Here is a 14819-nt window from a genome sequence, read left to right as displayed (position 1 = left end):
TCGGATATACAAATATGGACCTTTTGAGCCCCAACTCTGGTCGTTCCGGTGGAATGGCCCCGACCGGACGCTGTCGACGTGTCGTACAGATTCCACGCACCTCCATGGAAAACAACCTCTGGAAACTCGTGAAAAAATTTGAGGTCGATCCAACGGTCGGATCTATAGATATGGAACTTTTAAGCCGGTACTCTGGTCGAGTCGGTGGAATGGCCCCGATAGGACGCTGTAGGCGAGTCGTACCAATTCCAGGCAACTCCATGGAAAACAGCCTCCGGAAACTGGTGAAACAATTTGAGCGCGATCCAACGGTGGGATCTATAGATACGGACCTTTTGAGCCGGTACTTTAGTCGTGTCAGTGTAATGGCCCTGACCGGACGCTATCGACGTGTCGTACCGATTCCGCGCTCCTCCATGGAAAGCAGCCTCCGGAAACTCGTTAAAAAATTTGAGCGCGATCTAACGGTGGGATCTATAGATACGGACCTTTTGAGTCGCTACTTTGGTCGAGTCGGTGGAATTAATTCACTCTCCACTTTTCACGCAACGAGAACAGTGGAGACCACCGAGGAAGAAGAAGAAGAAGAAGAAGAAGAAGAAGAAGAAGAAGAAGAAGAAAGGGAAGGGGAAGGAGGCTGACCTGTGGTGGAAGCTTGGTTGCGACGAGGAGGCTCTTCCAGTGGCTTAGCGGGCTTCGGTGGAAGGAATGGTGGCCGGTGTCGGTTGCTGGTGAAGGAAGAAAAAAAGTTGCAGAAGAGAGAGGCTCGGCGGCGCTCTCACTATATGAGGTGTTCTGGCGGTTGCTTGTGATGGAGATGGAGTTTTTCAAGCCGGTGGTGACGATATTGGCGGCTGAACGCCGCGGTGGAGAGAGAGAGGCAGGTTCTGCTGGCAGCAGGAACCGGTTAGGGAGGCTGGTTTTTTGGTTGTCTTTGGACCCGAATTTACCCCTCGTTGAAGCATGAAAATCACATCTATTTATAGGTGGTGGAAGAGGAACACCTCTTCTCTTCTAGTGACAAATGTCAGCCCTTGGTTCGACCCGAAAACACTCCAACCACTGCTTCAAAACAGCAATGATGAACTGCCAGTTTTGTGTCGCTGCCTCTACAACCTCGATCAAAAAAAAATATTTACACTAGGGTGTAATCATGTGTCAGGGTATCATTTTCGTGCAACTTTCTTTTAATTTAGGGAAGAAACGAGGCGTCAAATGCCTTGGGAAGGAGATCCCTCGGGTAGCCTCTCTGAAGAAGATGATGAATAGTAAATTTCTGTCAATTACAGTTTAGTCCCTTGATTTGTGGTTTATCTCTAATTGCACCCCTGATTGGCCTCAAAGTTTCAATTTTGTTTAATTTCACCCATGAAGAACTTCCATTCGCACCCCATATTTCCGTGCCTTTTCCAGTTTGGTCCTTGGTTTTGGATTTATTCAATTAAGTCCCTAATTGGTCATCAAACTTCAATATTTATACAATTAAGCCCCTGATTTGACCAAATCAACTCTCCAAAATTATAATTTGACCCTAAAACTTTAATTTCTTCCAATTAAAGCCCAAATTGACCTAAAAATCAATTTTTTCTTGCAATCAAACCCTCTATAAATTTAATTAAACTTTTAATAAAATCCAATTAAGCCCATAAACATCCAATTTTGGACTTTTCTCCTCAAATTGAATTTTCTTTTCATGTAGGGCTCTCATCATTCAAGTATATACTATCAAAATATCACTCTTTGTATTTCTTAACCTCCTCAATCAATTGTTCTGACCATTTGCCGCATGCTCCAGCCTTCTTTTGCTATTATTATTTTTTTCAATTTCCTCTAACTATATATTTATATATATTTTTTTCTTTTTTGTGTGGGGACCCAAAAAATGGGTTACAACATCTTGTATGACGGTAACTTAGTGTCTTACCGTTAACCCATAACATTCCACAACAGGTATTACATCCATGTTCATGTTTTAACCATTTACTCCTTTATGTCTACAAAGATAATCACGCTTACAATCCTTAATTCATTCTTGATTTTGGGGTAGACTTCTCATAAGGTAATTTAATAATGCTTTTCATAACCAATTTTCAAGCCTATACCTCATATCTACGATGCAAATAATAAACTTGTATTGTCCATTTTGTTATGTACCAAACTAGTTTTCCTTTGAATGTCAAGATAACGTGTTGTCAATTAAGGCAAGTGCCTAATATGCAGGGTCTTGCTACCGTCTTGACATAAATATTTATTAAGGCATTAATCACAAAACAGTCCCATCTCTATCCATACGCTATGTCAAAAGTTTTAATCAATAGCGCTTACACCAACATATCATTATGCCTAAACAATCATATATTCACTTTAATATTAATTCATATATGGTTTCATCACCTCCATTCATATTTCATCAAGACAGCAAACACCTTTGTTACATTATCATTTTACTCATATTTCAAATTTATTTTGTTCATGAATCCCTTATTATTATCTAACGTATTATCAGACAATGGTTTCACATCTATTCTTTGCTATCGATACCACAATCACAAGGTAATAGCTTGTTTCCTTAGTTACCGACTTTTTGCCAACCTAGTATCACTTTCCTTAATTACCAAACTTGTGGTAACCAAGTACACACACACACACACATGTCTAGTTCATTTTATATCAAGATACATGATTCAATGTACTTTTCATGCTTACAAAGTCTATTCAATCACAACCGCGCTCTGATACCAATTGTAACAACCCTGATTTTTCTACATTCTTTTTTTGCAATATATTGGAAAATTTCATGTAATTTTTTTTTTTATATATATATATATACAGGTTTCACCAAAATTTCCACCAAAATTTTGGCAGAGTCCCCCCTATACCGATAGGTCCCAAGTTATCGACATATTCCCTGTTTACACTTTTAATAACTCACATCTGATAACTCAAAATCACGACCCAATCATCCTGGGCCTCAACCCAACTCATTCTCATCAACACAACACATCTTATTCAATAATGATGCGAACCTCGTGATCACGTGGTCACGCAACCCACAATCAAGATTGAGATATGATCCCGGAAAGCCGAAATAGGTCTGATATGAGGGCGACACAATGGAAACCTGCCCCAAGGCACCAACACTATTGGAATGAGTAGAATGACGCCACGAAGCCAGTTAATCTTCGATAAGTCAGATTCAGTTCGTTCAAGAACTGAAGAATGCAAGAATCACTCTCACACGTTAAGCCCAAACATTAAAGATAATAATAAAAATAACTAATTTGTCATTAAATACCACCAACCCTTCTTTCCTTGTGTAGCTAGGATGAATAAGGAATCCTTATAAGAAAAGGATTCTGAAACATTAATGAATCACTGCCACACTTGTAGATTATATTGCAGCTCATTAAAGATCCTTATGGAACTAGGAAATTCCCAAAACCAGCTGCCACATCCTTGTAGGAAAAGAATCCTAACCAAATAGGAAGTCCACAAGTCAAATGAAAGTAAATAACAAAATCCGTACAGCCTCCGTTGACCAGTATTGGGGTTCCTTCCCGAACTCCGATTGACCTAAATGTTTAACCCAAGGTAGTAAGATATGTCTGGAGAGTCCACATAAAATATTATCCCGATCCAACGGTCAGATTGACAATTATGATTGTTGCCGTAAACCTGGACTGTTGCGCTTTTTACGCCAAAATCCAAATCTGACCTTACTTGGGTCGTATCACATGGTTGAACCGTATTATTCCCTCCCTCTTTAAGAAGATTCGCCCTCGAATCTTGAATACGATTAATAGTGACCGCAGTAGCCTCTTGTTTAAGCCTTCGGAATCCCCTTCTTGCTAACACCTTTCCCCAACAACACTGTATAGAAGTAGTGACTGACAAGAATTTCAAATAAGCACGCCGTACTAACCACTTGCGTACATACTTTTGAATGATAACCACAACGACTCTCCTCCGTCTTTCATCCTTTTGGCGTTGCACCTCTTTTTCCCATGAAGCTTGAAGATCACAGACTAATCTTCTACACTTGTCAACTTGTTGTTCTAGAACCCCCAAACCATGGCTTAGTTTTTCACATCGTTGATCCACAATCCTTCTCTGTTCCCTCTCCCTTGGTGAATACATGACACAGATAGGAAAAAAAAAAAACAAGAAGACGACGAAAAGAATAGAGTTTATAACTGGAAGAACACTAATTTAGATTCGAGATTACGAATCTGACTTTTGTTTGGACCAGAACTTATCGAGAAAAAGAAACAAACAAATGCGAAAGTGATGGAAATGACTCAAACAATAGCCAAATATCAAAATATGATGATAGTATAATGGCAGGAACGAAATCAACAGAAACAAAAACGAGTTTTTTTGAAAGATAACACCAAAACAGACCCGTTACGACAAAAACAAGACCCAATTGAGGAACCTAAAGAAACCGATATCCAAATGACCTCGAATTTAATATCTAGTATTAAAATACTATGGAAACACCAAAACTCAATTTATAGGTCGTTCTCTTATTTCTAGGTACCCAAACTCCTTGTATGATAAGTTTGCGGCAGAATTGAACCTCCAATTAAAACCTCCAGAAGACGATACCAAAATAAGCCGAAATTTAATATATGGTGCTATCGCATCCCCAATACACATAATATGAAGTTTCAATTGATTCTAAGGTGGTTTTCTTATGGTTCACTAATAGCAGTGTTTCTGCGGCAGAATTGAACCTCCAATTAAAACCTCAAGCAAATAATATCAGAATAAGCCCAAATTTGATATGTGATGCTATCCCACCCCCAATAGACTGAATATGAAGTTTAAATTGATTTGGAGGTGGTTTGCGTATGGTTCACAAGATTTGTGTTTCTGCGGTAAAAATTGAATGATCCTTCAAATTTCAACTAATAACTCTTTTCTCTATTTCTTTCCTCTTTTTTTTTTCTTTTTAATAAACTGATTGACTAGAGACAGTAACCAAATGAAATATAAACTTTTTGTTTTTTTTTTTTTGCTTAGATGACGCCGACTCGAAGAACAAGAAGATGGACGCAAACACTGAAAAACTTAAGGGAACACTAAAGGAAAAAAAAAACGAAAATAACAGAATGATATGACCTTGTTTCGGAGCCTAGCTCTGATACCAACTGATGCGAACCTCGTGATCACGTGGTCACGCAACCCACATGCAAAGACACCAATTCCCGGAAAGCCAAGTAGATCAGGTTTGATAGGAGTGTGACACAAAGATAACTTGTACCTAGGCACCAACACTATTGAAAACGGAGACCCCCACCCAACGAATATTGATTCGCGAACGAGAAGTATAAGGATGACGCCACGAAGACAGTTGTTCTTCGATAAGTCGTTTTCAGTTCTTTAAAGAACCATGGAAGGGAGATTATCTCACCAACACACACACACACAAAGTGCGGCAAACAAGAAGTTTTATTAATCTGAATTGTCTAACTTACATGTCTGGTTATGCCTTTATTTATACTGACTCTAGACCTAAATAAACCCTAATGGACCCCTTATGTGGACTTGTAGGATGCCCACTTACAATTAAACCCAAAAATATAAATAAACCCTAAACTAGGAAGAAAATAACAATAAAATAAATAAATCCGAATTTAATATCCTAAATATGATAGGATCAGATTTGTAGCCCTTTAGAAGCCCTATATAAGCTAGGAGAATCAAATCTGAAGGTAGAATTAGTTTTGAAATCTTCTTTCCTTTTTGTAGCTAGGATGAATAAGGAATCCTTGTAAGAAAAGGATTCTGAAACATTTATGAATCCTTACCACACTTGGAAACTATGTTGCAGCCCATTAAAGGTCTTTGTAGAATTAGGAGATTCCCAAAATAAGCTGCCACATCCGTTTAGGAAAAGAATCCTAGCCAAATAGGAAGTCCACAAGTCAAAAGGAAGTAAATAACAAAACCCGTACAACCTCTGTTGACCCGTGTTTGGATGCCTTGCTGAACTCCAATTGATATGATATTTTAACCCAAGGTATGAAAACATGTCAGGAGCCTCCACGTAAACTTTCAGCCCTATCCAACGGTGGGATTGAGAATTATGACTATTTTCGTAAAACTGGATAGCTGCGCATTTTACGTCAAAATCCGAATTTGACCTTGGCTGGATCGTATCATTCCCTCTCTCTTCAAGATGATTCGTCCTCGAATCAGCAACAAGTTGAATGGACAATTCCTTAGCCTCATTTTGAAGCCTTTGGAACTCTTTTCTTGCCAACAATCGTCGCCAACAACTTTGGATGAAAGTAGCACCCATTGTCTTTCGTATTTCATCATTGCAACATTTTTTCTCCTCTCTTTTTGAAGCTTGCTGTGCATTGACTGCTGCCGTTAACACATCAAGTTCTTGCTTCATCTCCCCGAGAATACGAGATAGACTCTTGGATTCTTTTTTTAGAACACCAATCTCTTTATTTCTTTCCCTTTGATACCACCTCTCCTTTTGAATCCTCCTTCTCTTTTGCCATAACAACTTATCAAAATACATGAAATCCCTTTGGTTTCTAGGCTGCCGAAAAGCTTCCCGATAGCCTATGGTCTCATCCTTAAAACCACCATCACCATTATCATCAACGTCCTCCTCAAAATCCTCATAATCATCCCACTTTGGCCTTTCAGCCCCACTGCTATGGTTTGATTTCAATTCAGCACCACCCTTCCTCACATCTTGGGTACATGTTCCAGCCATGTTACCATGTATTGCCACCTTCTCAAGTCTGTCACACACGTTCCCCATCGTGAAATTCATTCTTTCCATCATCTTCTTCATGGCTTGCATTTGGAATTTAAGCTCTACATCGGGAGGGCGCGGTGTGTTGCTTTGTTCTGACATGATATTTACCTGCAAAAATTGGTTAGTGAAAAAAAAATATATCCTCACGTCGCTCGTGTTTCACTCAAACACTCTGAATGTCCTCACACGCTCACACCTCTCGTCTCACCTTCTTACGGTTCTTTACGAAACTGAAACCAACACCAAATAAAACCAACTTGGCAGCGCAATCCAAATATATATATGACTCAAGAAGCAATAAAAACTAGAAAACAAGCAAAACAAAACTGTGATGATAGTCTCGCGAGTAGCAAGCGAGTCTATCCGAAATATGAACGAAACTGAAGACTCGAATAAAAAAACAGAAACAAAATATGAAAAATGATGAAACAACACCCAGATACGTTGGATATGATGAAAATAAATGGCAAGAAACGAAAAAAACAGAAAGAAAGTGAATTTCAAAAGTTGACGCAAAACAGACTCGTTTACGACGAGTTAAGTCCGGATCTGGAACCTAAAGTCAATGATGTCCAATTGAGCTAAACTTTCAGTTATAGCGCTCTAGCAACCCAAATAGACAGAATATAAAGTTTGAGCAATTTACGATAAGGTTTGATAGACTGACGCAAAAACGTTATGAATCAGACCTAATTAGACCCGAATTTGAAACCCAAAGAAAACGATATCCAATTGACCCCAAAACCAATATGTTGTGCGATTAGGGTCCCAGTAATAACAGAATCAAATTTGAGCTAATTCCGAGTTGATTTGGTCCAATTTGCCCTTGTTAAGTTTTCTGCGGCAGAAACCAATAAACATCTTTTTTAACGATTTTTTTTTCTTTTTTTGTATTTTTTTTTTCAACTGATATATTTTGGACTGTAACAAAACAAAACAACTAATTTTTGTTTTTATATATATGCTGAAAAATCAAGGAGAAGAAGAAATATGACACTAAGGAATATTTGCGGAAACAACATGAACGAAAAATTTCAGAAGGATATAACCTGATTAATGGAGCCAAGCTCTGATACCAAATGATGCGAACCTCGTGATCACGTGGTCACGCAACCCACAATCAAGATTGAGATATGATCCTGGAAAGCCGAAATAGGTCTGATATGAGTGCGACACAATGGAAACCTGCCCCAAGGCACCAACACTATTGGAATGAGTAGAATGACGCCACGAAGCCAGTTAATCTTCGATAAGTCAGATTCAGTTCGTTCAAGAACTGAAGAATGCAAGAATCACTCTCACACGTTAAAACTGAAAAATTCAGAATAATAATCATCCAAGCTGCCGAAATTGTGGCTTACATGAGTTTAAATAGTTCTTGAAAAGTTAACCCTAATGGACTCCTTATGTGGACTTATATGAGGTCCACTCAAAACTGGCCCAAAACCCTAAACTGAAAAGCCCATAACCTAATCCAAACAAGCCTTGGACCCTAGCTCAAAACAAAGTTTTAATTAAGCCCAAACATTAAAGATAATAATAAAAATAACTAATTTGTCATTAAATACCACCAGCCCTTCTTTCCTTGTGTAGCTAGGATGAATAAGGAATCCTTATAAGAAAAGGATTCTGAAACATTAATGAATCACTGCCACACTTGTAGATTATATTGCAGCTCATTAAAGATCCTTATGGAACTAGGAAATTCCCAAAACCAGCTGCCACATCCTTGTAGGAAAAGAATCCTAACCAAATAGGAAGTCCACAAGTCAAATGGAAGGAAATAACAAAATCCGTACAACCTCCGTTGACCAGTATTGGGGTTCCTTCCCGAACTCCGATTGACCTGAATGTTTAACCCAAGGTAGTAAGATATGTTTGGAGAGTCCACATAAAATATTATCCCGATCCAACGGTCAGATTGACAATTATGACTGTTGCCGTAAACCTGGATTGTTGCGCTTTTTACGCCAAAATCCGAATCTGACCTTACTTGGGTCGTATCACATGGCTGAACCGTATCAAATAACATCATCAATAACATCATATAATGCAGTTCAAATAAAAGATTCAATTTCAACTATAAACATGCATGCATGGTCAAAAAAGGTACTAAGAGTTTCAACCATTAGATTAAAGACATACATTCAAATTTACGGATTTATATTACATCTCAAGTTTTAGGAGATAAGTCTTTTAATTTACAATTAATTTACATGGTCAAAAACAAAAGATAACTAAACTAGTATTACCCTTGATGCGACCCTGGTGGACCTGAAAATAGAAATTAACATGTACATATAAATATAAAAGATAGTAACAAGCAATAACAATGGCAGACAATAATCTTTACGGAATTTCTTTTTATATATAAAATTAGGCATAAACCTCTTTTACAACATATATTTTCCATCTATTACCAATATCCATCTAATATCCTATCTCATTTGCCAAGAATAATTCCATCTTGGAAATCTCAACACAACTCAACGGTTTGCGAACACCATCTCCTTATAAATAAATTTTCACTTGATACCAAGATATTCCTCTCTTAATCTCATTAGCTTATCTCATTCTTTTGGAATAATTAATCAATATTTTTTTTTTCCTTTTCTAAATCTGTTGCTAGAAGGTAATCGTTGAAACTAATAAATCTCATTAATATCATTAGTCTTCTAATATTGGGTTAGACTAATCAATTTAAAATATACCAGCACCGATGAAACCTCCTCGATACCATTAGCAATCCAAACCTGGATAGCTAATCCATGCCATTTGATTCTTCCATTCGTACCGAATCCCTTTCATTTTTCTTGTTAACATCATATACATTGTAACCACGGTTGCCAAGTATCATTTGCACACAATCTTAGTTATCGACACTACGGTCACTAAGCATCCTTCACATAACATATTTAAAATGAAGAAATTAAAATGAAAGAAATATGGAAAATAAAACATATTTAAAGCTAGCCATAAGTATTTTTGGCAAATTGATTAGTTAATGAAGATTGTCATGGATTCCAACTAGTAGGGTGAAATTGTTGTTGTGATAATAATCTAAGAATATTAATTCTTAAGGTTTGCCGCATATGTTTAATCGCACGAGGATTGGACAATTGCATGGAGTGGGAGTACGTGCACCTATTCTAGGTAAGTGACTTGCACCTTTATGTTTTTTCATACGTTGAATATTGAAATACTTTAACATGATTATTATTGTATTGTTAGAACCGATATTAGATTGTCGAATGCTTAAATGTTGACTAAAGGTTGATTAGCTTCGACTAATGGCATCCGAATGGATGGCCGGGATGAAGGACTGATTAGCTTCGGCTAATGGCATTCGGATGAATGACCGGGACAAATGAATGATTAGCTTCGGCTAATGACATCCGAAAGGATGACCGGAATGAACGATTGATTAGCTTTGGCTAATGGCATCCGAAAGGATGGCCGGGACGAACGATTGATTAGCTTCGGCTAATGGCATCCGGATGGATGACCAGGACAAATGAATGATTAGCTTCGGCTAATGGCATCCGAAAGGATGACTGGGGTGAGTGAATGATTAACCTTAGTAAATAATGCCTTAAGAGGATAGTCGGGTTTAAGATTATGGTTGATTGCAAAAAAAAAAAAAAAAAATTGATGCATATATATATACTACTAGCTGTTTATACCAAGTAAATGACGATATTATAAATGTTAATGCTTCATTTAACTGCCAGACCGTTAGTTACCATTATTAGTATTCTTAAGTATTTGCATTCTCTTAAATGTTTTGTACTGCAGCAGGGACGTCACACCAACGAGATGTCTAGGAAACCCGATACACAGGAACCTACTTTTGCAAGGAATCATGTAGATGCATTCTAAATCACAATGTATTTTGTATGAATCAATGTACTGAATGTATAACTGGAGGCTGGGTAATTCGTATGGAATTACCAGATGTACTGGTAACCAAGGAAGGTTAACCAAATATGTGGGTAATTATATGAAATTACCAGAATTATTGGCAATTGAGATGAGTTAGCCAGATAGTTAAGTTTTGAAAAGATTATGTGAATTAATTGATTGAAGGACACATCTAGGCACACTACATATCCAAAAATTAGCATGATCCAACGGTGGAAGAGAGAGAAACCGGCCGGCGACCAAACTGCTCTGCAGGTGCATTTCCTTTTTGTTTTTCAGGAAATGTCCGATGATGATTTCTGTCAAATGGAGTGTGTTCCTTCCAATCCCTCCTGTCAGTTAGTAGATAAGTGTAATAAGAACAACATATCCAAAACATAGCTTGATCCAACGGTGGAGGCCTGAGATATGGCCACTGGAGTATTATTGGTTTTACTCCAAAATCTGCAGCTCTCTCTATCCGCTTTTCTCTTCTTCTTCTTCTTCTTCTTCTTTTTTAACTGGTGGACTTTGCAGTTTTATAGGCACCTTTTTCCATAATTACAATTTTGTCCCTCATTCATGCCTTTATGTATTTTATTTTATTTTTCATGTAAAACTATTCTGGTTTATTTTGCTTAAATCGTTAGTCTTTACCAAACTCCGATTGGGATGAGATATTTAACCAAGGTAGGAAAACATATTAATAGACTTCATGCAAAATTTCATCCCGATCCTATGATTAGATTGAGAATTCTGCTTCCTAATATAAAATTGTTCAGTTCATGACTTTTCATAAACAATCTAGATTTTTCTTGTTCAATCTTCACAAACAAAAATCATATCAATTATCCTTCTAAACTTTTACGGTCATTTTATTATTTTGAAATGTATTCATTTTAGGATTTCCACCTTTATTTATTTATCGGGCTTATTACCGTTTCAAAATAACATCATTGATTTTTAATCGGTGCTTGCACCTTCAGTCCTATCCTTTTTCATTGCACTATCATTTATTATAATGAATTCTTTATTACCTCACTTATTTCCTAAAAATATTTTGTTATTTTTTCTCAATTATTTTATCCATCAAAACACGTTACAGTTTCTCTGTCCTTATGAATTCTAAACCAAAAAATCATTTTGTAGAGGTCATCTCTTTTCTTATATATCATTATTTATCTATTATTTCTAATCTTGGTTTTTCATCACTCATTGAAATATTACCACTTTTAGCCTTACCTTTACATGAGGGTTTACACATCTACATATTTAAATTATAAATTTCCAGGGTTTTCACAAGCGGCTCCAAAGGTCCGTATCTATAGATCCGACCATTCGATCGCGCTCAAATTTTTTCATGAGCTTCAGGAGGCTATTTTCCGCGGAGTTGCGTGGAATCGGTACTACACGCCGACAGCGTCTGGTTGGGGCCATTCCATCGACACGACGAGAGTACCGGCTCAAAAGGTCCGTAATTATAGATCCGATCGTTAGATCACTCTCAAATTTTTTAACGAGTTTCCGGAGGCTATTTTCCATGGAGTTGCGTGGAATGGTACGACACGTCAACAATGTCCGGTCGGGGCCATTACACCGACACGACTAGAGTAACGGCTCAAAATGTCCGTATCTATAGAGTCGATCATTCGATCGCACTCAAATTTTTTCACGAGTTTCAGGAGGCTATTTTCCGCGGAGTTACGTGGAATCGGTACTACACACCGACAGCGTACGGTCGGGGCCATTCCACCAACACGACCAGAATACCGGCTCAAAAGGTCCCTAACTATAGATCGAACCGTTGGATCGCGCTCATGTAGCTGCGTGGAATCATTACTACACGCCGACTAGGGGTGAGCAAAAAAACCGATAAACCGAGTAAACCGAAAAAACCGACAAAAAATTAACCGAAAAAATCGAACCGAAAAAAAAAATCGATTAAACCGATTAGAATATTTTGAAAAAAATCCGGTTCGGTTTTCGGTTTTGTAATACAAAAACCGGTTAACCCGGACTGAACCGAACCGGTTAAAAAAAAAAGGTCCTTAACCACCACTGGTATAAATAGAAACTTTTACCCCCCCTCTCGCCTAACCCTAACAGACTACCAGAGGCTAAAAAAAAAGGTCCCTCATCAAAGCAGCCGCCCCAGTACTCTCGCCTCTCCCTCTCACCTCTCCAAAATATTTTAGTCTATAAGACATGTTCCTAAAAGAACTCAAAAAAGTTCTTTTGTCAGTACGAGTACATCACATAAGCATCAATGGGTAGGCATCAATTTCCTCTCCTCTCCATTTGTTTTTAGGTGATGGGTTTTTGTTGATGAGGTGATAGAAACAAGGTTATTGGAGAGATCTGTTGGTTTTTGTTTATGAGGTGATGAATTGATGGGTGATGGGTTTTTGTTTTTGGATTATTTGATTTTATCTCCAGTCTCTAAGGCCAGAATCCTGCTTGACAACCAACAACCGTGATGCAAGTAACTGATGAGGAAACTAGGCATAAAAAATTTGCATATAGGTGTTTTCGGTTTCGGGCATTAAAAACCGACCCGAAATCAAACCGAAACTGGTCGGTTTGGGCCTGTTTCGGTTCGGTTTTGGTTTTTGTTTTTTTGTTTTTTTTTTTTTTTCGGTTTGGTTGTTTTTTAAGGGTAAAAACCAAACCGAACCGAAAATGATCACTCCTAACGCCGACAGCATCCGGTCGGGGCCATTCCACCAACACTACCATAGTACCGGCTCAAAAGGTCCATAAAAATAGATCTGATCGTTGCATCGCCCTCAAATGTTTTCACGAGTTTCTGTGGGCTGTTTTCCATGTAGTTGTGTGGAATCGTTACTACACGCCGACATCGTCCGGTCACGGCCATTCCACCGACCCTACCAGATTACCGGCTCAAAAGGTCCGTAATTATAGATCCGACCGTTGGATCACTCTCAAATTTTTTCACGAGTTTCCAGAGGCTGTTTTCCACGGAGTTGCGCAAAATCGGTATGACACGTCGACAGTGTCCGGTCGAGGCCATTACACCGACACGACGAGAGTAGCGGCTCAAAAGGTCCGTATATATAGATCCGACCGTTGGATCGCGCTTAAATTTTTTCATGATTTTCCAGAGGCTGTTTTCCATGGAGTTGCGTGGAAACAGTACTACACGCCGACAGCGTCCGGTCGGGGACATTCCACCGACACGACCAGATTACCAGCTCAAAAGTTCCATTATTATAGATCCGATCGTTGGATCACTCTAAAATTTTTTCACGAGTTTCTTGAGGCTGTTTTCCATGCAGTTGCGCCTAATCGGTACGACACGGCGACAGCGTCCGGTCGACGCCAATCCACCGACACTGCCACAGTACCGGCTCAAAAGGTCTATAAAAATTGATCCGATCGTTGCATCGCCCTCAAATTTTTTCACGACTTTCCGTAGGCTGTTTTCCATGTAGTTGCGTGGAATCGTTATTACACGCCGACAGCGTCCGGTCGGGGTTATTCCATCGACACAACAACAGTACCGGCTCAAAAGGTCCGTAATTATAGATCTAACCATTGGATCACTCAAATTTTTTCACGAGTTTCTTGAGGCTATTTTCCATGGAACTGCGCGGAATGGTACAACACGGCGACAGCGTCCGGTCGAGGCCATTCCACCGACACGACTAGAGTAGCGGCTCCAAAAGGTCCATATCTATAGATCCGATCGTTCGATTGCGCTCAAATTTTTTCACGAGTTTTAGGAGGCTATTTTCCGTGGAGTTGTGTGGAATCGGTACTGCACGCCGACAGCGTCCAGTCGGGGCCAATCCATCGACACGACCAAAGTAGTGGCTCAAAAGGTTCGTATCTACACATCCGACCGTTCGATCGCGCTCAAATTTTTTCATGAGTTTCAGTAGGCTATTTTCCGCGGAGTTGCGTGGAAGCGGTAATACAAGCCGACAGTGTCCGATCGTTGCATCGCCCTTAAATGTTTTCACGACTTTCCATAGGCTGTTTTCCATGTAGTTGCATGGAATCGTTACTACACGCTGACAGCGTCCGGTCGGGGCCATTCCACCGACATCAATAGATTACCGGCTCAAAAAGTTCGTAATTATAGATCCGACCGTTGGATCACTCTCAAATTTTT

The sequence above is a fragment of the Populus alba genome, chromosome 3, assembly GCF_005239225.2.
Source record: "Populus alba chromosome 3, ASM523922v2, whole genome shotgun sequence".
Lineage (NCBI taxonomy): Eukaryota > Viridiplantae > Streptophyta > Magnoliopsida > Malpighiales > Salicaceae > Populus > Populus alba.
This window is presented reverse-complemented; position numbering follows the sequence as displayed.